Below are 26,119 nucleotides of genomic sequence, written 5' to 3'. Positions count from 1 at the left end.
GGAAATCACTTAACTGCCACAGTCGAATAGCTTTCAGGCAGACTCAGTGAAGTTCCTGGGTAGTGCTAACTGTTAAGGACTCAACTAATGGCTGTAAAGTTGGTGGTTTGAAAATTGGTGTCATTTATTCAAGTATAATATATTGAAAAAAGTTGCTTTTCACCCAAACTAAAAGTCTGCTAAAACTGATCATTTCCAACTCCTAGTAATCCTATAGGACAGATGAGAACTTCTCATATAAGAATACCAAGCCTGTAGTTCCTTATGAGGTTATTCTACCAAAAATTTCTCCCACAGAGCAGTTGCTGGGTCTGAATGATTGACTTTTCATTTAACTACTGGGCAAGTCACCACTGTACAACCATAGTAGGTAGTTCTTACCTATCCATTCAAGTGAAAATTTTAAAATATTATATTCTGTCAAATAATCATTATAGTTTAAAATTATATATTTCCGAAAGTCTTGCTGTTTTTCTTCCTGACTCTTCCCCTAGATCAAGGATCAGCAAATTTCTTTTTTGAAAAAGGCCTGAAAATCATACTTTATGATTCCACTGGTCATATACTCTTGGAGACTATTACTGAACCCAACTGATGGAGTGTGAAAATAGCAGCAAGCAGTAGAGAAGGACATAGCCGTGTGCTGATAGAATTTTATTCACAAAGAGAGACTCTTGGCCATGAGCCTGTTAACCAAAGCCCTATCTGAAGGTCTGCATAAGTAACAGACAACATTCTTCCTTAAAACAATTTTATTGGAACTTCATGTACATATGCTTCAATTCAATAATTCAGTCATATCAAGAATAGGTGTAGAGCTGTCTATCTTCTCTGCACCAAGAGCAACTCCCCTGACACTACTCCTCATCCCCTGAAAATGTATGCCTGCACCAAATTCATCTCCACCCTTTCCCTGGTCAGGAACACCTCCCAGTTGTTGACTCGACCCTTGTCTGTGTAGGTGCCGAAATAACTGGAGACACTGACAGATGAGCACTTCATCAGCTCGAGAGTCCCACATTCCCTGACCTCACTGATCCCTTGTCGAAGCTTCTAGTCAGCACCATCTCAAGGGACATTGACATAGCAGCCAAGCTCATTGGAGCCGGGACTGGAACAGTTGGAGTGGTGTCTCTGGAGCCGGCATTGGGACTGGGTTTGGGAGCCTCATCCTCGGTTATGCAGGAACCCCTCTCTGAAGCAGCAGCTATTCTACATCATCCTGGGCCTTGCCTTCTTGATGGCTTTTAATGTAGGGGTTTTTAATATAATATTCACATGTAATACACTTGCATAGTTAAATCACTTTTTAAAAGAATTGTAAATATATATATACCTATATCATAACAAATTCTTATGTTCCCTCCCCCTCTTGCATTCATTGCTTGCTCCCCAAATCCCCTCACCCTCCTGACTCCTTTGCTCCCCACATGCCCCAGACCAATGTATCAGTTATTGTCTCTAAGTATCCACTCCTTCTGTGCTTAACACACTTGGAAACCCAATAGAAACAATAAAACACATAGAAACAATAAAACACAAAAACAAAACAGCAGGAAGAGAATAAAAACATTATAAAAATGAAAGTAAAGAGTAAGAAAGGAAAGTTCACCTTCAGTATTTTAAAGTCCAGAGGTGGGTGGGGATCTGTTGTAGAACAAGTGAGAAATACTTGACCCTAGAGCAAATTCAGGTTGGGTCAAGAGGTAGGTCAACTGACCAAGTATCATATTATGCCATGGTCTGATCCACTATGATCAAGTTTGCAGTCATCTCTGTCTGATAATAAAGCTTGTCAAGAGGATCTGCCAAATGCCTAATATGACTAGATATTCTCCAGATGGACTTTGAGTTCCCACTGTCCACTTAGCCTTTAACAAATTGGAGGTTCACAATTGTAGCTCTGAAACTTTTCCCTTCATCATATTTGTATTTTGTTGTCACCATCTTTGGATCACACAGGCTGATGTGCTTCTTCAGTGTGGACTTACTTGACGCCTCACTTAGACTGGTGCTTGTTTGATGACAAGACCTTTAAGACCCCAGATAATCGATAGCCTTGCGCCATTTGCTTTCTTCACCACACTTTGCTCTAATGCCCTTATCTTTAGTGATCTCCCCATGAAGGCGAGGATTGTGCAGAGCCATGTTATAAGATCCTGTCCTCAGAATAAGATCACCTAGAGCACTGATCTAGCTAAATCTTGTCACAAACCATGGGCACTTCTATCGAGTACCTGGAAAGTGACAGGTGAGACTCCACAACCACCAAGGTAGATGAGGAGGACGAAATGAGAAGAGAAGTGGGTGCTCCCCCCTTTTTTGTATGCTTTATTTATTTATTTTTAAAATATTTTATTAGGGGCTCATACAACTCTTATCACAATCCATGCATATACATACATCAATTGTATAAAGTACATCTGTATATTCTTTGCCCTAATCATTTTCTTTCTTTTTTGTACATTTTATTAGGGGCTCATACAACTCTTATCTCAATCCACACATATGCATGCATCAATTGTATAAAGCACATCCATACATTCTTTTCCCTGATCACTCTCAAAGCATTTGCTCTCCACTTAAGCCCTCTGCATCAGGTCCTCTTTTTCTTCCCCTCCGTCCCTGCTGCCCCCTCCCTCATGAGCCCTTGATAATCCACAGATTGTTATTTTGTTATATCTTGCCCTATCCGGAGTCTCCCTTCCCCGCCTTCTCTGCAGTCCATCTCTCAGGGAGGAGGTCACATGTGGATCCTTTTAATCAGTTCCCCCTTTCCAACCCACTCACCCTCCACTCTCCCAGCCTCGCCCCTCACGCCCCTGGTCCTGAAGGTATCGTCCACCCTGGATTCCCTGAGCCTCCAGCGCTATTATTCTATCTTTCTGTATTTGTTTATAGTTTCTGTTATTTGTTTCCTGTTTGGAGCACAGAAGATGTGGATACATAAAGACAACCACTGAGGCAATGGTTTATCTGGAAGGGGAGGGAGAAGGTAATTGGGGAGTGATCAGAGGGTGCGGGAGGCAGGAGGAAACATTAGAGCTGATTGTGATGATGCATACGGAACTCTTTTTAGGTCTGGTTTAACAAGGGAAGTGTGAAAATTATATCAAGAAAATTATTTTTAAAAAGAAACCAAACTTTTTACTGTGCATGAAGGAGGAAGAATTTTTGCTTAGGGGACAGTGAATTCATTTTAATGGGTGTGTAGCAATTCACAGAAGAATAAAAATAATAGTTGTACAACATAAAAAGAATGGTCAGTGGCACCGAAGCACACATGTAGAAGTTGTTGAATTGGTAACTGCTTTCTTGTGTATATTTTTGCAAAATAAAAAGTTACATAAATGATAATGATTATGGGGGAGAAAATAATGTAAAATTGATTGTGGTAAGGATTATACAACCCTTTTGATATGGTTGAATTACTGAATTGTATATTATGTGGATAAATTATCAATAAAATGTCATTTTGTTATTTTTTAAGAGAAGTGGATGCTCAGAAATAGTCATCATTTTACCCTCACTTTACCCAATAGCCTGAATCTCTCATAGACTAACCTTGTCCTTAGGATAGGATGGAGCTACCAAGAAAGAAGGTCACCAAGGAAAATGGCATCCTCGGGAATTTCCTTCATTGTGGCTCACAGCTCAGGCCAACCACGTGCATTTCTACCAAACTGCCCATGGTTTTCAGGGAGGACTTGTTTGTCCACAGTCAGTGTGAATGATGAAGAGGAGAGATTGAATCACAGAACGCGGGTCAGGAACATCCCCTCCAGGGGCTCAGCCTTTCCTACTCGGAGCCAACCTTCTGCTTCCACAAACACAGCACACGTGGATCACCTGCAGTGTAAAATATGGCAGCACAACTCAAACTCATATTCTTCCCATGTTGATCAGAGATACCTGTGGCGGTGACACCCTTCTGGATTCTTCTTGGTGACATGGATGTCTTACCCTGTGAGCACCTTGAACATCAAACACAGTGCTTTTCATCTTAGAACTCTTTTAAATTAGATCTCCTCTGTACTCCTAGGTGTAATAGTGCAGGTAGAGCTGCTACAGACCAGTGATGGGCTCAGAAAGCTTTCTCAGAGGGCTATGTCTCACTGCCATGTCTGCAGATAGCAAGTTTCTAGATCTATCAGGCTCTGGGAAACAAAGCGTGTGTTATGTGGCAAAGAAGCCTAGTGATGACAATTTTAGCAACAGCCCCGTCTTCAAAATCAACACACTGCAACCATGATAGCTCAGCCAGCTAAGCATGTTTTAGCAATAATCTGAAACCTGGAGACACTGGCATGTATTATGTGGGAAAAGTACCAGGAGGCACGGTGAAAGGAACGTGGACAAACATCTCAAGCGTCAGGAGACCAAGAGGGTAGCAGAGGGAGCTCAGGGTACAGGGGACACAGTTTTTGCCATGGGAGCAAGGACAGGGGTGCTGAGTGCTTGTTTCCTCTTGTGTCTAGACTTTCCCAATTTACCCAAGCCGAGAGCCTCTCCGGGAACTCCTCCGGAAGGACAGTTCAAATATCTCTTATTTTCCTGCCCTGAACATGAAAATCCATCGTTCTTCCTGAGAAGACAGGGAGAAACACATCAAACTTGGGATAAGTTGAAATCAATCCCAGAAGGCCCAGTGTTCTCTCAATGTCATTAAATTCTGCCCTCAATGTGCTTCTTTCAACACATTCCGTTTCTCTCCACTGTTGTATTTTTCCCCAAATGCCAGTTGGTTGAAACTGTATGTGTGCACATCTGACGCCAAATATCTTTTGAAGAGAAAACAACTCAAAACAAAGCATGATTTTACAATTCCTGAAATAATTTATACTTAAATTATTAAGTGCCGGGAGGCACTGAACTGCATAGTGTCTGCTGGGAGAGAGGCGTAGTCTCAAAGTTTTTGGCATTTTCAGGGCCCCAGTTGGGAGGCGTGGTCGACCATACTGGTTAAACCCATTGGCTGAATCAAGCCCATCTGACCTAGATGGCGTCTCAACCAGGTGTGCCGGCTTCCTCTCACAAAGACCTGAATGTGAGCATGCCCTTTAGCCTTAAGCAGCTTCCAACTTCCTGTAAGGGTCGAGAGAGGCTTTGGCACGTAGAGTGACAGCCCATAGTTCTGCCTCACAGCATCAGTGTCTAAAGAAGACATGGGTGTTGGAGAGTGTGGGGCAATGATGATACTCTCGGGTGGACCTGATGGTTTCAAGGAACTCCATACTGCCCAGTCCTCGACACACAGGATAATTCCATACTGTCCAGTCCTCGACACACAGGATATACGGGAGCCTCAGTCAGGGCAGGAGCAATGAAGGCTGGAGGGAGAGAACACTGGGCTCAGAAATGCTGGGTTTTCCTTTGGCCATTCACACACACCTCTTAGGAAAAGAGATCTCTCATTGCAGCCTAACACACAAATAAGTTCAAAAGAAGAATTACCCTACAATGGCCTCAGAAGAAACAAAAGAACCTCTATTGATAAACACAGGGTTCCCTCCTATGCAAATCATTCTGCAGGCACTAGGTTAAAATCCCAGCCTTGGGTACTGAAAGCTATCAGTTCTCTTCTGACAGGGCTGTGGGTCCCTTGGGAAAGCAGAACTGTGGTCTAAAGATGCCATTTCTGTGAGTTCTGTGCCTGGTGACAGTTCCCCAACCTGAGGGTCTCATATATCAGTGTTGATTCTATGAGGATGGTTGTAACTGCAAGTGACTGACATATTCCAATTATTTTTATTTACAGGCGTCCTGTCCCAGGTGCCGCCTCAGGAGTCAGGGCCAGCACTGGTGAAACTCTCCCAGAAGCTGTCCCTCACCTGCACTGTCCCTGGTGTCTCCATCACCAGCATTGGTTACGACTGGAACTGGATCTACCAGACCTGAGAGAAAGGACTGTGGTGGATGAGATACAGAGATTATGATGGTGGTACAGAGTATAACCCGTCATTCCTGAGCCGACTTTCCATCACCAGAGACACATGGAGGAATCAGTTCTCCCTGCAGCTGAGCTCCATGACTGCTAAGGACACCGCCATGTATTACTGTGCAAGGAACAGTGAGGGAAGTCAGTGTGAGCCGACACAAGCCTCCCCTGCAGGGAACACATTGGGCAGCAGGGGGCGTGCAGGACCCACTGAACACACACACCCAGTCCTAGACAGACACATGAATGACAGGGAGGATTTCCTGTTGAATGAGGGTTTCCTCTCTTACCTCTCAGCCACACCAGGGACAATTTTTTTTCTCTCCACTCACCTCTAAATTTACAGGCTTTTTAATTTCCTCCCTGCATACTTGAACGGAGGAACAAATATTAAAGTTACTCTGATCCTTCATACTCATCTTGTATGACCGATTTTCCTTCTCTACAAACTGATTATCATGGTCATTCTCATCCTATCTGTTACTCAAAATCTGTTGACAATGAAATACAGGCATGCACAGATTCATGAGTGCAAAGCATGATTTCAAATGTCCTGAGCTCGCTGATCTATTACAGCCCGGGCAGGCCTCTGGAGTTCTTTCTACAATGCTCCCTGTGCACTGTGTGTGATAATTGACTAAAGATCTCTAAGTCTGAGAAAATAAATGGGTGACTTCTGGGGCTAAACTTGTGGCATATCCTTCATAATGCTTGCTCTCCACTGTCTCCCTTGATGCAAAAACAAGTGTTACAGGCACAGAGGGGAACAGGTGAACTGGAATGAGCTGTCTGGTTCGCGGACTCCTTTGTAAGATTACTCATTGGAGTCCCAAGGAAGTGAACGCTTGTTGGAATGAAAACTTTGATTTCCAAAAGAAAGCAAATGTGTCATAAGAGGAGGACATTCCACACTCATATCTCAGAATGCTTTTTAGAACTGAGAATAGTGTGACTTCACACGTATTTTGAATCTGTGATCAGGGGAACTGGTTCCTAGAGAAAGGACATCCTGTTTGGTAGAGTGTCAGCAAAACAGAGGAAAACGCTCAGTTAGAAGCACAGACAGAGTGGCTGCAAAAATGGTATCAAACTTAAGAGCAAGTGAGGATGGTTCAGGACTTGGAAGTTTACTTATTTGCTGTAAGTCTTCATGAGTAAAAGTGACTCAAAAACACCCAGCATCTTTGATGGCCTGAGGTGCAGAATGGTCAGCTAAGTGTAATTACCTAAAATAATCTGAAACCGTTTTTTAAAATTTTAAATGTTAAATAATTTTTAAATTATTTAACATTTAAAATGTAATAAATGTACCAGTCCTAATTAAATTACAGCTATATGTTTTTCAATCAGGAGAACAAAGTATAATAAATAACTAATATATAATATATGCAAATAAAGGTTATTTACAACTCCACTACCCTGGTGGCATAGTGGATTTCACATTGGTATGCTAAGTACAAGGTAAGCAGTTCAAAAGCATCAGCCACTCCAAGGGAGACAGATGAGGCTTTAAAAAGATTTACAAGGAATGTAAATTATATAATCCAAATCCAAAGAAGCCAATAGTATCAGAGCTTAAAAAACAAAAATTTTTAAATAGTATCAGAGCTTAACTTGTGAGATTCTGGCATGCAGAAGGCCATGGATGACAGTGGAATCTCAAAATACATTTGCAGGATCTCCACAGGGAATACACCTCCTGTGATTTCCCTCTGACCGTAACTGAGGGGTGGAAAAAGCTGGTGATCAGAGAGTATTGGAGAGATGACTATAGAATTTCAGAGTGACACATCTGACTTTGATGGTTAAAACTTTTCACTTGATCTCTCCTTTTATGAATTTTGTGCTGAATCTGGGTTTTAACATTTTATGTGATTTTTACAAATTTAAGGGATTATTTCTGCTGTGTTTTGTTATTGTTGGTAGCACTTTTGATCCTCATATATTTTTATATGTTTCTTAATGTATGAAGCACAGGGTGGGTGACTCTACAGAATAAGGGTTCCTGGGGGTTTCAGCAAGAGAGATGGGGGAGTTAATAGGAGTTGAAGAAGGAAAAAACATGTTTTCTAACTCTAAAACACTGCTGGATACAATTTAACTGTAGAATGGGATGATGTCTGGATTAGGTCTTAATAAAAGGGTTTTTGTTTGAAAGAAATAAAATGTTAAAACATATTAGTTTTGAAAAAATGTTTTAAAATATTTTTATTTTGAATACTTTCAAAAATTATTTTAACAAAATAATATTGAAAATTAAATAAGAAATCTAACATCGATATAATATTATCTATTATATATTTCATAATAAAATTGCCAATTTCTCAATTAAAAAAGTTTTACAGTGCCTAAAACTCTAAGAGGCAGATTTACTCTACTCTAGACAGTCACTATGAGTCAGTGCCAGTGAGTTACGTTAATTGTGTTTCCAATTTGAATCTTATTTTGGTTGCTTATGTCCATTAGTTTATTTTCTGTATTTTGTTTAAACATATTTAATACTATTGTCAGGAATTGTTTTTTTCCCATTACCATGGTCTTCATAGAATTTCCTACATTGTGTTTTTAGGTTAATAATCTCATCTTTTCTGTGACATCATTTATGATATTGTTTATATTTATTAACATGTTAATGGTTTTCCTTTTAAAGATATTTTTTCTGGTTGTGCTTCAATTTACAAAGTAGCTTGATAAAAATAACCTTATTCTTCCATCCATTTGCATTTTCCCCTTCTTTTATAGTGTAAGGACGACTTAACAGAATATTTCCGTTCAACCAATGTCTGAGGTCACCAGAAAAAGCACACCTTATTCACAGGCATTGGATGCAATAGTTTTCTCACAGAGAGAAGAGACAGAGCCGGCTCATCATCAGGAATGGGCACCAGTCTCCACAGCCAGTGGTTTCACACTGTGGCCAGTGCAGGAATGGAGGTTTGCAAGCATCCCTCCTTTGTGCTGAAAGTGAAGAACAGTGTTCCCTCCTCAACAGCAGAGATAGAGAAATAAGGTTGTGCTATAAGGTGGAATCTACTGGAAGGCTGTGCTATAAGGTGGAATCTACTGGAAGGGAGTGATATGGTTTTGTTGTTGTTGTTTTGTATATTCCATGTAATGTATGTAACAATCAGTTTGGGGAATGTTGGCTTATGTTCAGAAGAAGGTAGGTGTGTTGTAGGATGCCAGCTACTAAAGAGTATTTTTAGATCCAGAAGCCTTGGGAAAGGCAGTCAGACAGCAAGGTCATCACATTCCAGTAGCCAGCCTGACACATTTGGTCCTAAGCACACCTGGGTCTGTGATGGACTCTGGGGAAGGGCAGCAGACTGCACTTGGACTGCCTGCTTCTTCAATTTCCAATTCCTATTTGGGTTTATCTCAGATGTATTTTTGTCATGGGCGGTAACATTCTTGAAATTTTGTTCTTTGTTTATCTGTTTTACATTAGATGACACCCAGAATTGATGAACACATCGAGATAGCAAAGAGAATAAGAGATTCTGGGGCCTACAGTAGGGCGTGGCGGGGATAAAAGGGAGCTAATGCCAAGGAGTTCAAGAAGGAAGGGGGTGTTTTGAAACTGATTCTGGTAACAATTGTTCAATGCTGCTTGATGCACTTAAACTAAGAATTGATATGATTATAAGCACCAAATAAAATGGTTTTGGAGAAAAAAATGAGAAAATAATTAAATATTAAATAAAGACTATTCCATTGCTAACAATTTTTTAATTTCAAATTTCTGGCTTATATCATAATCTCTTTTCCAGCTCAATATTTTAGCTAGTGTTTTGAAGTGTTGTACCAGCAAGACTTTCCATCAGTTTCTGATTATGCATGAAGAAATTATCTTTCATTTTTAATTTATTTTTCTCATGGTACATGTATAGGCAACAAAATAAATTTTCAACAATTCTTTTCATGAATGACTCAGTGGCCTTAGATTATCATCATGTTCAACAATTGCCAACAGCTGTAAGCTTTCCTATCACACACATCACAGACACCCATCAAAAAGAATTGACTTGACAATTCCCTCCTTTACATGGGACAAATAACTTTTACTTTCTTGCTTCAATTATTTTGAATAGAAGTCTGCTTTAAGTATCTTTCTCTTCATGTGGAAAGAGTGAAGCCTACACTCTGTTCAATACCTTCATTGTCTTTCAGGCAGATTTCTTTCTTAATCAGTATTTTATTGCGAAATATATCTCAATATAATATCTATATAATTATCTATATCTATAGATCATACTTCCTTCCACTGTACCCAATTCAGATTGTCTTCAAGTTGTAGCACTCTCTACCTCCAAAGTTTTTCACAGTGAGGGAGAGTCAGTGTGAGTCCAGACATAAAACTAACCTCAGGGAGAAAGCTGACCTGCAGGAGTGCTAAGGACCCATCAGCTCTGGACCAAGTGAAGAAAGAAGTGAGGACAGGAGCCTGGATAAGGACTGCAGTGCCTGGTCAGCGAGAACTGCTGTGCTGACCACTGTGGTAGGTCTACTGCCCATGGCAGGAAACCTGCTGAGACAACTCCAGGTAACACTCCTGACCAATATCAAGAATACTTGGGACCAGATGACGGAAGGGAGGTTCACTCCGCTATGGGAATGTGCTAATCTGTTCACTGAAATGTTGAAATCCACAGACACACGTGTATAAAAGAGAGTTGTAATTAAATATTAAATGCACATCAAGAAAACTTCCCTAAAAGATCTTTTTAATCTCATAAGCCCACCATTATGCCATAGGCCCCCCAGAATCCACAACCATCTACAAAAGAGATGGAATGAGGCTGACTGCTATTAAGAGCAAAGTCAGAGAAAGCAAAATAATCTCATATTTGGTGGGCATCTGCATATAGCTGGGGAGCACCCAAAGCTGTTTCACGTAGATAATGTGGCTTCTGCTCAGATATGTCTGAGTGTACGTGAAGTTTGGAAGGAGTAACATTTAACTGGCTAAGGCATCATCTCACTTTACTGAATTTCAAAATCAAGATGCTCAAGAACTTGCAATGCTAAAGTGACCAATGCATGAATCATTCCGCCCTTCAAGTAACACCACCTGTGCATTTTGGACATTTGGCATGATAAGCTAACAATATGAGTGAGCATAACCTGTTGTGAAAAACAGGAAGATACAGAAAGCTCCATTGTTTAATGTAATTATTGTATACGGGAACTTGCAGGATGTAAAATTTCCCATATGGATCTGAAGATGGAAAATGACAATGCCCCTTGACCAAAAAAAACAAAACAAAAAAAACCATGTTGAGGCACTCTCAAAATGAAAAACGTAAATCTGGGTGAGGCAACACAGAAGGCAGCCAGTGAAACGCGGCATGTTAAGATTTCCTTCACATTCAAATAGTTGAAAATCTAAGGCATGAGCTGAGAATAGTAAAAAACTGTTTGATGCTCCATAATCGGTGCAGAGAAAACACCAGAATAATTGCCTCTTCCTTAATATACTTGAATCTGCTGGAGTTACATTTGGAGGTGAGATATGGGAAACTGTTTGAATTACAATAGTATAGAAGTAAAAGCAATTTTACACTGTGAGAAGCTCAAGTGTTTTCATTGGAATTGGTTGTCTGAATGACACCCACCTGGAGCTTTTTTTTTTTTCAGTTGTAGCTTTTGATTCTGTGTCTTCTCTTCTGCAGGCTAGGTTTTCAGGGTATTGACTGCTCTTTCTAGACTTTTGACAAACCTTTAGTCTGCAGGTTTAAGGTCTGGTGCTGGCTGCACTTTTGTCTATGGGAAGGAGAGGGACACAGAATCAAAGGGTTTATTCAGATGGTCTATGTGTCCTAACGTAGAAGTCAGACAGAACAGTGTGGTTACTGTAGTTGCCATCCGCCTGGGACTGAGTTTTGGCTGCATGAGAAGAATGATAGGGATAAAAGTGATGCAAACAGAAGCAAGTATCTTTAATATATTGATGCGTTCAGACTCCAGCCTAGACACTGATCCTTTCTGGGGACATTATATGCAGTCTCCCCTGACTCAAAAACAGTTCTGAGGAGTCGGTGATTGTGACTGAGTAGGAGGGCTCACTGCCTAGATATCACACGTCGTAGGTCCACATGAGGGCTATTCCACGTCAAGCGGTGTCTTAGTGTGCCTCAATCAGTGTTTCCACCCAAATCCCTAGGCTTCTCAATTTCCTAGTACCCTGTGTCCTGCAGTCCCTTTTACCCAATAACCCTGGTGTTTATACTTTATAACCACATTTTCATTTGTGGAGATTAAAAATTGTTATTAAATAATGTGGTTTATGGAAATTGAAAAAATAAGCCACTAGAAGCTTACTTGGCTAAAAAAATATGCCAGTTTGCAAGGAAATGTCTGGAGAGGCTGCGTAGGCAGTAATAGAGCCGGCTCAAAGTTGGCAGTCAAGCACTTGCTTCATTGAATGTGTGTCACTATACACAGTGTTGGAAGTAAATTGGCGTCATGAAACAGGTTCCTGAAAGGTCCCCAAATCACTATTCCAAGGATTTAAACCATACTTTCCCCCATTCCATTTAACCTCCAGATCATTCAAGCTTTTAAAAAACAGGTCAATTTCACATTCAGTTCATCAGCCCACATCTCAATTGGCTCATATCAGTTCAAAGACCCAGAAAACACAATCTCTGAGTTGTGCTGTATTACACTTATGATGAGCTGCTTTATGACCGTCTGCTTCACTTTCTGTTTTTAGAAAGTTTATCATAAGTAGCATGCACTCATGCTATACCACACACCTCTAATGCCATTGTAGCTGTAAGTTTATATCCATAGTATTCAAGCCCCACAGACTGATGAAGGTGAGATATATAATGCTAGGGGGTGGGAGTCCCCCATCCAGAGATTTTTCACTTTTTTTAATATTAACAAATACACACATTTGTTTCTCTTGTTAGTTTTTTACAATTTTTAAAAAGATGCCCAGTTACTGTTTTGTTGGGGATTTTATATTTTGTGTTTGTTTTTATTTTTTACCTCTTTTGTATAAGTAGGGAATTTATAGGGAAATATGTACTTTATGGAATAAAGTTTAAGAACTAATATATATTTTATCTTAAATAAATTAACGTATCTTTGATCTTACAGCTAAATCACTGATTATATATTTGCACAGCCGACTTAAAGGATGAAAGAAAATTCTATCAAGAGTGTTACTTTTGACTTCAAAGCCTTCCTAATAAAGTCTTTTAACTACCTGTGGAAAAAAATAAGAAAAGAAAAGCTAGTATCATGAGGTATTTGACTTCGGTCAGAACTGCCTCATGACAGAATCGTCAGGATGGGGCCGGTCATAACTCAGGACTGAGTATACTTGCATCCAAACTGTTACTGTTGGGTAGATTCCAAGTCATGGAACTACCAGGTGTGCAGAGCCAAACTGAACCTTGTGAGATAGGGGCTGCAAGGCTCTGTGAGGGTTCAAAAGCAAACCACCAGGTCTGCCTTCTGAGGTACCACGGTATGGGTTCAGATGATCGTTTAAGTTATGAATTGAGCACTTAACTGTTTGTGTCACCCAGAGATGGCATGGAGGAAAATAGCTTTTCACTGTTTAGTGACTTTCCTAAACGGAAACGGGTGCTTATTTGTGTCTTGCCTTTTCTTATATTACTTGGGTTAGTCTGAGTACATTAGAGTACATGGAGAAAAAATCCCAAACCAGTGCAGCCCAAGTCTACAAGTCCAACATCAGCGCATTTGTCACACCTCAATCCACTGTGTCCTCCAACATCTTAACAAACACATGCAGTGAGGTTGGCTACAGGCGGAATGAACTGCCCATCTGGGTTTCTGAGGTTGTTACCTCTTTACTGGAATTAAAAGCGCCTTTTTTGCACCTGGAGCGGTTGGTGTTTGTAACCACTCAGCCACGAGGGCTCCATCTCCTTGTGCAGGACTACTCGTGATTTATTATCTACCCTAATGCTGCTCCCAGGGTGGTACATGGGCCGGTGATAAACTGTGAACTGTTTAAAATCTGTCCATTTGTAGCTAGGTACAGAAAAGAAGGTCAGAGTGCAGGTCACTGCTATTTCCAATTCCAGCAATGTCATGTAAAGGGCAAAGCGCGTAGCAGGGATTCTAGACTAAGGACACACTGAGGATGACGAAATACATCGGGGAAAATTACTTGTGATAAATCAGAGCTCCTGAGAGGCTGGGTCAAAAGTCGGGGAGGGCCAGACTCCAGAGTGGGTGGCCTGGGTTCCCACCCTGGCTTTGCCAGTCGTTCACTGTATATCCTTGGCAAGGCATCTCACCTCTCTGGGTTCCACTTTCCTCAGCCATGAAACAAATCAGCCAACGAATCTAAAAACAAATAACCTCACTGCTGTTGAATCCCTTTAGACTCACAGTGACCCTATAGGACAGGGTAACACTCCCCATGTGGGTTTTAGAGACTGGAACTCTTTATAGGACTAAAACTGCACCTTCTGCCCTCACCCCAAACTTAACATGTTTCTAATCCACACAATGTTTACAGCTTTAGGTTCTCATCCCTCTACTTCTTCCAAGACACCGAGGAGAATGGAGTGTTCGAGCAATATCCAGGTCACATGACCGTCTTTCTCAGTTCTTATCCCGCCTTTTCCTCTCCTGAGCACAACTGTCATGTTTTCATGAGCGTCCGTGGCTATGATAAAGAATACACGTTTATGGGAGGTAATCAGGGCCTGGGTCTTCCATAAACCAGTTGCCAAAGACTTTTTACAGATAGGTAATAGTAGACCCATATGTTTTACTTACCTACTGCTGCCTAGTGACTTTCAATCCCACTCAGTGTGTTATTTGCTCACAATTCTGTAATTTGAGGAAGGTTTGACCAGGGCAGCTCAACTCTGCTCCACATGGCATTGACCAAAGCTGCTAAGGCAGCAAGACCGGGCAAGACGGGTTTGCTTTGGTTCATAGGTCTAGGGCCTTGGTTCTTGCTGTTGCATTGGCTCCCCAATTTTCCTCCATGTGATCGTACCATGTTCTTACCTTTAACTTCCTCACTGCAGGGTGATTTTCAAGATAGATTTTTTGTCAGGATAGTTGGGGTGACGGCCCATGAATAAATCCCTTAAAGGGATTAAATTGAATACACAATTTTATATGTGACTGCCGAATATCCCCCAGAGCACACAAGTTGAAGCCACAGGACATTCTCCCTGAGAGAGGTTCCTTGTAGCTTTTGATTGTCTTCTAAGTCTCTTTTCCTTTTCCACAATAATGTCTGGGTTGCTTTATCAATTGTCTTCCTTCTTTTTATGTGGCACAATCTCTGGCTGTTTAGTCCAAGCCAATGCAGTTCCTTCCCAAACTTACTGGGTTTCCCTTGCATTGGATTACATGATGCACTCCATTTTATGAAAGCCTATTCCCACATCTCTTTGAGATGGATCTCTCTCTGTTTTAAGCTGCAATTCAGCCTACTTAGGCTGTAGCACAGCCTCCTGAAGACTCTTAGAAAATATTTTGTGTATGTACATGAGACTGTCTACAAGGCACTGCATTACATTCTTTTGTGATCTCAATACAGGGTATTATAGCTATCTTGATCTGATCCAACGCAGAAGCCATGCTTTCTTGGCAGTGCAGAGGCCATTCCTATTGTGAGACATTATTTTTTGGCAAGAAAGACTTGGGGTTGCAAAATAGGTTTATATTTAATTTCAGCAAGTCCCTTCATATTTCATATTTTTTGCTAAAAACACAACTAAACCTCAATAAGAAGTAACTTCGTTAGCTTTTCTTTATCCTTCTGTAGTTTATTATTATTTGTCTGTTGTCTAAATTGTTAATGACGCTGAGAGTTCAGATTCTAGATAAAGGAGAAGAATGGCACTGTCGCCCAAAATAGTTGTTCTTGGTGTTAGTTGGTGTAAATCAATTCCAGCCCATCCACTCACTTACTGCCATTGAGTCAATTCTGACTCATGGCAACGGAGTATAATTGCCCTGGTAGGTTTCTGAGACTATACATCTTTACAGTAGAAAGCCTCAGCTCTCTCTCTCAGAGCAGCTGGTAGTTTTGAACTGCTGGCCTTATGGGTAGCAGGACAATATGTCACCAGGGATCCTTTTCAAGACTGTGACCTTTCAGTATCAGATTGGCAGGCCTGCTTTCTTAGGAACCTGTGGGTGGGTTTGAAGCATCAACCTTTTGGTTTTAATATGCAAGTGCTTAGCAAATGGGCTTTATCCTGGTTTGGAAAGCCTAAGTCACTGGTCTTTTGCCTAAAGATTCACTTTCAATGGCCCTGGCTTGTTTCATGGGAAGGGCCAGTTCAGGGGCTCCCGGACAGATGGTGGGGTAGGATCCTTATTTAGTAGGGCCATATTGGGTGGGGGCGGCGGGGCAGTGTGTGTGTGTAATCTGCATCTTTACCAAATGGCCCCCCAGAGACTCAAATGAGAAACACGGGCCACAATTGTCTTCTGCATCTCTTGTTGCTGCCTTTTGGGGATTTTTCTGTCTTTTAGCAGCCCTGGAGGCCCCTCCTATCTAGGCAGGAAAAGGAGCCAATTAATAAATACACACTAAGGTGTTAGACAGTGATAACAGCTAATCGCTTCCAAGGACAATTGCTCTCAGAAAGAAAAAAAAAGAGAGCTCATGGGGAAAAAAATCAAAAATTATTTAACTCCAGTGAATAGTGTCTCCTGGATGATTTGTGTGTGTGGGTGTCTGAAGTCCCTCACATCAGGCTCTTCCTCTGCTTTCATGTAAATTGGACTTTAAACACATTCCCCAGGAAGGGTTTGAATGCCTCTGTGTATGGAAGCTTCTTGACAGAAGAGGGATTTTTGTCTCTTTTGTTCACTGAAAGAGTCCCAAGGCCTGGCACTTAATAAGTAAGTAGCAAGCTGTTTGAATGAATGAGTGATTGAGGTAAAGAAGCCTTCTGCAGCCATCCAGGTTGAGACTGCCCTCTCAGAAGCCTGACTCTTGTCTAAAGTGAGGTACACCTCTCCCCCTCCCCATTCATGCTTCCCCGTGGTCTGCCTGGGATTGAGCTGAAAAATGATATTTCATACATGTCGTCCTCATTATAACATCATCCCTCAGAGCGAAGCTCTCTGACCACCCTGAAGACCTGTATTTAATGTGAGGAAAGGTGATTTAATGGAGTGGAGAGTGAAGCATAAAGCAGACAACCCTTTCAGAACAGCAGAGCAGGCTGATCTTCCAAGGGGAAAGGGACAAAAAGGGAAAGGAAAAAAATGGGGGTGAGGGGGAAACCCTAACTCTCACTCTCCTAATAGACTGAAATTAGAAGTCCTTTTGGTCAGCTCCATAAGAAGACAAAACTGAAAGGGGGTTCATCCCACCCTCTTCCCCACCCCGCCAGCGCATAGCTGACTTACCATGCATTTACCTTGGAGCTGATTATGTGCTGAGTTGAGGCAGACAGGGAGAATTTATTGGCATTTGGTCTCCCTTCACACATTTTGTTACAGCCAGACATCAGGGACTGAGCTGCGGGATATTAAAGGATTTGGAAGAGTTATCAGGGAATGTGACATATTTATCAAAACCAGGGAGATATTAGAAAGCTGGGTTGCTGCTACACCTGGGTGTGTTACATGATTAAAAAAGTAATGACAATGCATCCTCTTGATGGATTTTGCACCTGCGTGAATACTGAGCAGGTCTGCTGGACCACCGTGGGTCGAGAATTCACACCTAACAACCCCGTTGATCTCGGAAGAAAACTGTGGCTGCTAGGTCACACTTGGAATCCAGGTAGGGTCTTGGTTAAGCATGACTGCTAATCAATAGGACGGCACTTGGAATTCACCAGCTATCCCAAGTGAGAAAGATTACAGTCTTGGAAACCTTCCGGGAGGTTCTTCCCTGGCCTACAGGGTTGCTGTAGTCAGAATTGACCTGACTTCCATGGCATTGAGCTGTTTTGAGTTTTGAATGGCTGAATTGGAGATTTCAGGATTGGAGGAAGACTTGAGAACAACCTGAGATATGCAGGCGACTCACCTTGCTTGCTGCAAGGGAAGAGGAGTAGAAGTACTTACTGATGAAGTTCAAAGATGATAGTCTTCAGTATGGATTACAACTCGAGGTTAAGAGAACAAGAATCCTCACCACTAGACCAATAAGCAACATGAGAAACAGAGAAAAGATAGAAATGGTGAAGCATTTCATCTTACTTGGACCAATCCACAACCAGCGCTCATGGAAACATCTGTCAAGAAATCACTGGACAAATTGCATTGAGAAAATTTGTCACCTTAAGAACCCAGGAGCATCTTGACTCAAGGCATGATTATTTTCATGTGGAAGCTGGAAAATGCATAAGGAAGTCCCAAGAGAAGAATTGATGCATTTGAAATACGGTCCTTGTGAGGAATATTGAATACACCAAAGAACTTTTAGGAGAACAAACAAATCTATGTTGGAAGAACTACAGCCAGATTGATTCTTAGAAGCGAGGATGGTGACACTTGGCTTCATGTACTTTGGGTGTTATCAGGAGGGACCAGTCCCTGGAGAAGGGCAGCATCTTGGCCAAGCCAAAAGGAGGACAAACCTCCACAAGATGGGTTGACACAGTGGCTCAAATGTAGGAATGGCTGTGAGAATGGCGCAGGGAAGCGTGCTGTTTTGTTCTGCTGCACATAGAGTGGTCATGAGTTGGAACCAAATTGACAGCACCTGGTTACGCAATGGACTAACAGCAAGATCAACCATTCAAAACCACCAGCCACTCCTCAAGAGAAAGATGAGGCTTTTTTTTACTCCCATAAAGAGTCACAGTGTCAGAAACTCACAGGGGGAATTCTACCCTGTCATATAGGCTCACTGTGAATTGGCATCGACTCTATGGACGTGAACAGCAGCAACAACAACAACAACAACAAAACACTAATGGTGCCTGGGTGCATGCGCAGACACCCATCCACTTGCACTGGGCTAAGTTAGTGGTTTCAGCAGGAAGCTTACCTCGGTGGCTTCCAGAACTCCCCTGGACTGAACCAATTTACACCAGGTCCTTCAAATATTCCTGGTACCCTGGGTATCTTTCATTTCCCGGAGTTGGTTGTATGACTTAGGCTTGATGATCATGGGGCCACATGAAGGACACCTATGTGCTCCAACCACTGCCTTCCGAGAGAGTGCTGCGGCCCATTGCCTTCAAGTCAGTCAGCTCCTGACTCATGCAGTCTCCATGCGCTACAGAACACAATGCCCACTGGTCCTGCCTCGTTCCTTCAGTGGGTTGTAGATTTGACCCCTTGTCAGCTGGGGGGTTTTCAGTGGCTGATGTCTGAAAGGAGGTCACCAGGCCTTCCCTCCTAGTCTGACTGTAGGCTGAAACCATTGCTGAAATCTGTTCAGCATCATAGTAATATGCCAGCCTCCACTAGCAGATAGGTGGTAGCTGTAACAGGAGGCACACTGGCCAAGAATCAAACCCAAATTTCCTTCATGACTAGTGAGAATTGTGCCATGGAGCCACCATTTCCTCTCTTCTGGTTTCTAGTGTTTATGTATACAAGATCACAGTACCTTCTAACAAGCAGTAAATAAGACTGTACCACGAGTCACCTCTATTTAGCACTCCCCCCATTTTTCCACATGAATTATTCAGTGTATGACAGTTTCAATATGTCTGTCTTTTTAAAAATTGCTGGGTGAACTTAAAACAGCACAAGGAAGTGCCAGCATAGCAAAATGATACCCACCTGCTTATTTATCTTAAGAGAAGAAAAGTCGTGAATGCATTCACTCAGGTGAAAATATCATTAACAGAAAGAACTGACTAATGGTCACCAGGACCCATGGTTAATCCAGGCTTGGTCATCTGATTCCAATCCATCAGACCTAGCTATAAATCACTTATATATCTGGGTAATAAAAAGCAAATATAAATTTTCAAAAAGATTAACATTGCATGGGATATAAAGAGACTCCATAACAACTACAGGCATAAATATGTCTCAAGACAAACTCATTGTGTACATCTGGAATACATATTATCTCTTGCTGAAACACGTTTCCCACTAGACCCTACCCCAAGCCAGTAAAAGTCATTAATTCTACAGTAAACTGTGGATTCTACTACTCTGAAATGGGAGCTGTGTCTCTAGACCTAATTTGGGGCTGTTCATACTGAGGACTCACCAATACCCTTCTGTAGGGACCACAGTCCAGGTGAGAATCAGGAAATCTGGACGACAGGGAGGATATAGGAGCACTGAGACCTCAATATGCTTCTAGGGGAGCATGGCCCAATGGAATTCCATTTCTGCACCCCTGGCAGGAGGAAGTTGATCAGGAAAGTAATGGTTTCTAAGGCAGTATTTCTTAAACTTTCACATGCATGCACTTACCCAGGTTCCTGGAAATCAGGGTGGGAGGCAGATTCTGATTTTGTGGGTTCAGGGTGGGACCTGGGATTCTGCAGTTCTAGAGGCCCTGGTACTTTTGGGCTGTTAACCACAAAGACAGTAGTCTTAAACCCCCAGCCACTCCTTGGGAGAAATATGAGGGTGTCGACTCCTGTCAAGAGTGACAGTCTGGGAAACCCACAGGGGCAGTTTTACCCTGTCCTATAGGGTCACTATGAGTCTGCCAGTCCTGGGCCACCCTCATATCTTTCTGATGTTTGAACCCATCTTTGCAGCCCCCGTGGCCATGCGTCTTGCAAACGGCCTGGCTCTTTGTCACTGGCCCTCTCCTTTAATCTGACCAGAAGGGTTCGTCATCTGGCCCTCTCTCTGACAAGGTTCTGCCTTGGTTTACTAGTCCACCACTACCTGACAGTGGTTCCATGATTAGCATAAGGTTTTCAGTGGTGTATTTCATCATCCTCAGTGTGTCCTTACTCTAGAAACCCTGCTGCGGCTTTGCCCTTTACATGACAGAGCAGTGACCTGCACCCTGACCTTCCTTTCTGTACCTAGCCACAAATGGACAGATTTTAAACAGGTCACAGATTATCACCGACCCATGTACCACCCTTTGATCGGCATTGGAGTAGATAATAAATCACGAGTAGTCCTGCACAAGGAGATGGAGCCCCCGTGGCTGAGTGGTTACAAACAACAGCCGCTCCAGGCGCACCAAAGGCGCTTTTAATTCCAGTAAAGAGTTAACAACCTCAGAAACCCAGATGGGCAGTTCTTTCCACCTGCAGCTACCATCACTGCATGTGCTTGTTAAGATGGAGGAGGACATAGTGGATTGGGGTGTGACATATGCGCTAATGTTGGACTTGTAGACTTGAGCTGCACAGGTTTGGGATTTTTTCTCCATGTGCATTTACCCTTTATCTAAAGCTCTATTTTATACATTTCAGTTTCAGTGGATTTGTTTCTCTAATGTACTCAGACTAACCCAAGTAATATAAGAAAAGGCAGGACACAAGTAAGCACCCGTTTCCGTTTGGGAAAGACACTAAACAGTGAAAAGCTATTTTCATCCATGCCATCTCTGGGTGGCACAAACAGTAAAGTGCTCAATTCATAACTTAAACGATCATCTGAACCCACATCGTGGTACCTCAGAAGGCAGACCTGGTGGTCTGCTTTTGTAACCTCACACAGCCTAGCAGGCCCTATATCACTCGGTTCAGTTTGGCTCTGCACACCTGGTAGTTCCATGACTTGGAATCTACCCCACAGTAACTGTTTGGATGAAAGGTACTCAGTTCTCAGTTATGTCCGATCCCATCCCGACGATTTTGTCAAGAGGCAGTCCTGACCGAAGTCAAATACCTCATGATTCTAGCTTTTTTTTTCTTATATTTTTTTCCACAGGTAGTTAAAAGACTTTATTTAAAAGGCTTTGAAGTCAAAAGTAACACCCTTGATAGAATTTTCTTTCATCCTTTAAGTCGGCTCTGCATATATATAATCAGTGATTTAGCTGTAAGATCAAAGATCCGTTAATTTATTTAAAATAAAATATATTTTAGTTCTTAAAATTTATTCCATACAGTACATATTTCCCTATAAATTCCCTACCTATACAAAAGAGGTAAATATAAAAACAAACACAAAATATAAAAACCCCAACAAAACAGTAACTGAGCATCTTTTTAAAAATTTTTTTAAAAACTAACAAGAGAAACCAATATTGAGTGTCTTAGTTAATATTAAAAAAAATGAAAAATCTCTGGATGGGGGACTCCCACCCCCTGGTTTTACATATCTCACCGTCATCAGTCTGTGGGTCTTGAATACATTGGATATAAACTTACAGCTACAATGGCATCAGAGGTGTGTGGTATAGCATGAGTGCATGCTACTTATGGTAAACTATCTAAAAAAAGAAAGAGAAGCAGATGGTCATAATGCAGCTCATCATAACTATAATACAGAACAACTCAGAGATTGTGTTTTCTGGGTCTTTGAACTGATATGAGCCAATTGAGTTGTGGGCTGATGAACTGAATGTGAAATTGACCTGTTTTTTAAAAGCTTGAATGATCTGGAGGTTAAATGGAATGGGGGAAAGTATGGCTTAAATCCTTGGAATAGTGATTTGGGGACCTTTCAGGAACCTGTTTCATGACGCCAATTTACTTCCAACACTGTGGATAGTGACATACATTCAATGAAGCAAGTGCTTGACTGCCAACTTTGAGCCGGCTCTATTATTGCCTACTCAGCCTATCCAGACATTTCCTTGCAAACTGGCATTATTTTTTTCAGACAAATAAGTTTCTAATGGCTTATTTTTTCAATTTCCATAAACCACATTATTTAATAACAAAATTTTTTTAATCTCCACAAATGAAAAGGTGGTTATAAAGTATAAACACCAGGGTTATTGGGTAAAAGGGACTGCAGGACACAGGGTACTAGGAACTTCAGAATCCTAGGGATTTGGGTGGAAAAATTGATTGAGACACACTAAGACACCGCTTGATGTGGAATAGCCCTCATATGAACCTACGACGTGTGATATCTAGACAGTGAGCCCTCCTACTCAGTCACAATCACCGACTCCTCAGAACTGTTTTGGAGTCAGGGGAGACTGCATATAATGTCCCCAGAAAGGATCAGTGTCTAGGCTGGAGTCTGAACGCATCAAAATATTAAAGATGCTTGCTTCTGTTTGCATCACTTTTATCCCTATCATTCTTCTGCAGGCAAAACCCAGTCCCAGGCGGATGGCAACTACAGTAACCAGACTGTTCTGTCTGACTTCTACGTTAGGACACATAGACCATCTGAATAAACCCTTTGATTCTGTGTCCCTCTCCTTCCCATAGGCAAAAGTGCAGCCAGCACCAGACCTTAAACATGCAGACAAAAGGTTTGTCAAAAGTCTAGAAAGAGCAGTCAATACCCTGAAAACCTAGCCTGCAGAAGAGGAGACACAGAATCATAAGCTACAACTGAAGAAAAAAAAAAAAAAGCTCCAGGTGGGTGTCATTCAGACAACCGATTCCAATGAAAACACTTGAGCTTCTCACAGTGTAAAATTGTTTTTACTTCCATACTATTGTAATTCAAACAGTTTCCCATATCTCACCTCCAAATGTAACTCCAGCAGATTCAAGTATATTAAGGAAGAGGCAATTATTCTGGTGTTTCCCCTGCACCGATTATGGAGCATCAAACAGTTTTACTATTCTCAGCTCATGCCTTAGATTTTCAACTATTTGAATGGGAAGGGAATCTTAACATGCCGCGTTTCATAGGCTGACTTCAGTGTTGCCTCACGCAGATTACGTTTTTCATTTCTAGAGTGCCTCCACATGAGTTTTTTTTTTTGGGGGGTGTGGGTTAAGGAGCATTATCATTTTCCATCATCAGTTGTTGATGGGAAATTTTACATCCTGCAGGTTCCCGTATACAATAATTACATTAAACAGTGGAGCTTTCTGTATCTTCCTGTTTTTCACAACAGGTTATGCTCACTCATATTCTTAGCTTATCACGCCAAATGTCCAAGTTGCACAGGTGGTGTTAATTGAAGGGCGGAATGATTCATGCATTGGTCACTTTAGCATTGCAAGTTCTTGAGCATCTTGATTTCGAAATTCAGTAAAGTGAGACGATGCCTTAGCCAGTTAAATGCTACTCCTTCCAAACCTCACGTACACTCAGACATATCTGAGCAGAAGCCACATTATCTATGCGAAACAGCTTTGGGTGCTCCCCAGCTATATGCAGATGCCCACCAAATATGAGATTATTTTGCTTTCTCTGACTTGGCTCTTACTAGCAGTCAGCCTCATTCCATCTCTTTTGTAGATGGTTGTGGATTCTGGGGGGCCTATGGGATAATGGTGGGCTTATGAGATTAAAAAGATCTTTTAGGGAAGTTTTCTTGATGTGCATTTAATATTTAATTACAACTCTCTTTTATACACGTGTGTCTGTGGATTTCAACATTTCAGTGCACAGATTAGCACATTCCCATAGCGGAGTGAACCTCCCTTCCGTCATGTCTATAGGTATTTCTCCTTCCTATGGGCAGTTGGACAGTAATTTATCTGGGGAACGTCTGGTAAACCAGGACAATGGTGCTTCCCCAGCTTTCTGTGATGAGGTGCCAGGCCATTGGTTACCTTTATAAAAGTCTCCTGACACGTCCTAGTGATGTCTGTTTCTGGGACCATAGTGGCTTCCTCTTCCTCGGTTGGTCTTGTTGGTAGGTGCTGTCCAGTTGGTCTGCTTCAAAGCAACCCCAATGTACAGGACAAGGAAAGGCTTGCCAGTCCTGGACCACCCTCATTTCTTTCTGATGTTTGAACCCATCGTTGCAGCTCCCATGGCCATGCATCCTGCAAACGGCCTGGCTCTTTGTAACTGATCCTCCCCTTTAATCTGACCAAAAGTGTTCGTCATCTGGTCCTCTCTCTGACAAGGTTCTGCCTAGTTTTACTAGTCCTCCACTACCTGACAGTGTATCAATGATTAGCATAAGGTTTTCAGTGGTGTATTTCATCATCCTCAGTGTGTCCTTATTGGGGGCTCTTACAACTCTTTTTACAATCCATACACCAATTGTATCTGACATAGTCATACGTATATTGCCATCATTCTTTTCTAGACATTTACTTTCTATTGAGCCCTTGGGATCAGCTCCCCCTTTTTTCCTCCTCCCCCACTCGTGGTTCCTTGATAGATTATAGATTGTTATTATTTTCATATCTCACATCGACCATTGTCTCTTTTATCCTCAGCTTTCTGTTGCTCCTCTCCCTGCGAGGGGTGTGCAGTTATATGTCATTCATTGCTATCGGTTCTCCTTCCTCCCATCCTCTACCCCTCTTCCCCCTACCCTTTTGGTATCTCTATTCCCATTCCTGTTCCTGGGTTCCATGTGTTGTGAGTTTTATCTCTTGCTAATACCTATGCACTCTAGTCCAGAGTGGGAAGCGGCACTGGGGTGATGATAGTGGGGGGTGACGAGGCCTCAAGGGGTCAGAGGCAGATTGTGTGATTCATTGGTGCGATCCATGTCTCCTCAGGGGGGCCTCCACCCAGTGGGACACAGCATCTGGGAGGCTTGTGGCTTTCTCCTGAGACAGCATGGTGGCCAAGGGCCCGGGCATTGAGGGTGGGACTCTGGGCCTGGGGTGGCAGCACTTGCCGAAGCCACCCCCTCCCCCAGGCACCCACCTGGATATGGACGAGCACGTGAGACAGTTGGCTGTGAACTTTGAGGGTGGCCTCAGCGTCTCAGAGCAGGTGGGGTCTGGCCTGAGTCAGCTCCCACAGCTCCAACCAGGAAGCCCTGCCCCCAGCCGGGGGTCAGCAGTTATCCCAGCATTCTCATTCCTCCCCCTCAGCTTCTGTCTGGTCAGCCCTTCAGCTTCCTGGCTGGGTTTAGAACTTGTCCTAAGCTCCCAGAGGGCCACCGTCCTGAGATCTTGCTCAGCGCTTCAGGCCTTTCTGCAAACTCTCCTCCCAGGAGCCCATTATCACTAGCAGTTTACCCCTTGCTCTAACGATGCTCCAGGAGGCCTGCTTGGGAAGTGTTGGGCTGTTGCCTGGTTCAGTCCCACTAACTGCTCCTCAGGAGAAAGAAGAGGTTCCCTGCTCTTGGAAAGATTTACTGGCTTGCAAACCCTCTGGAGGATCCCCATGAGTCAGCAGGTGGGGTCATTCTAAAGCCCGGCACTCCGCAGGTAGCCACGTTGTGTGCCACCCAGGCATGCTGTGTGTTTGGAGGAGACTGCACACCCTTCA

The 26,119-nt window shown here is 42.4% G+C and overlaps 1 long non-coding RNA gene across 1 annotated transcript in view; it reads left to right on the top strand.

Annotated features, from left to right (window-relative positions):
* LOC142459320 (uncharacterized) overlaps positions 1-7,980 on the top strand; it is a 58,083-nt gene extending 50,103 nt beyond the window's left edge. Inside the window, exon 3 of the long non-coding RNA XR_012786460.1 lies at positions 5,759-7,980. This is a non-coding gene — a long non-coding RNA (uncharacterized LOC142459320). The remainder of the gene's footprint in view (positions 1-5,758) is intronic.
* The last annotated feature ends 18,139 nt before the right edge of the window (positions 7,981-26,119 follow it).

The sequence above is a fragment of the Tenrec ecaudatus genome, chromosome 10, assembly GCF_050624435.1.
Source record: "Tenrec ecaudatus isolate mTenEca1 chromosome 10, mTenEca1.hap1, whole genome shotgun sequence".
Lineage (NCBI taxonomy): Eukaryota > Metazoa > Chordata > Mammalia > Afrosoricida > Tenrecidae > Tenrec > Tenrec ecaudatus.
Note: the sequence above shows the minus strand (reverse complement) of the source record. Positions and strands in the feature narration are given on the sequence as shown.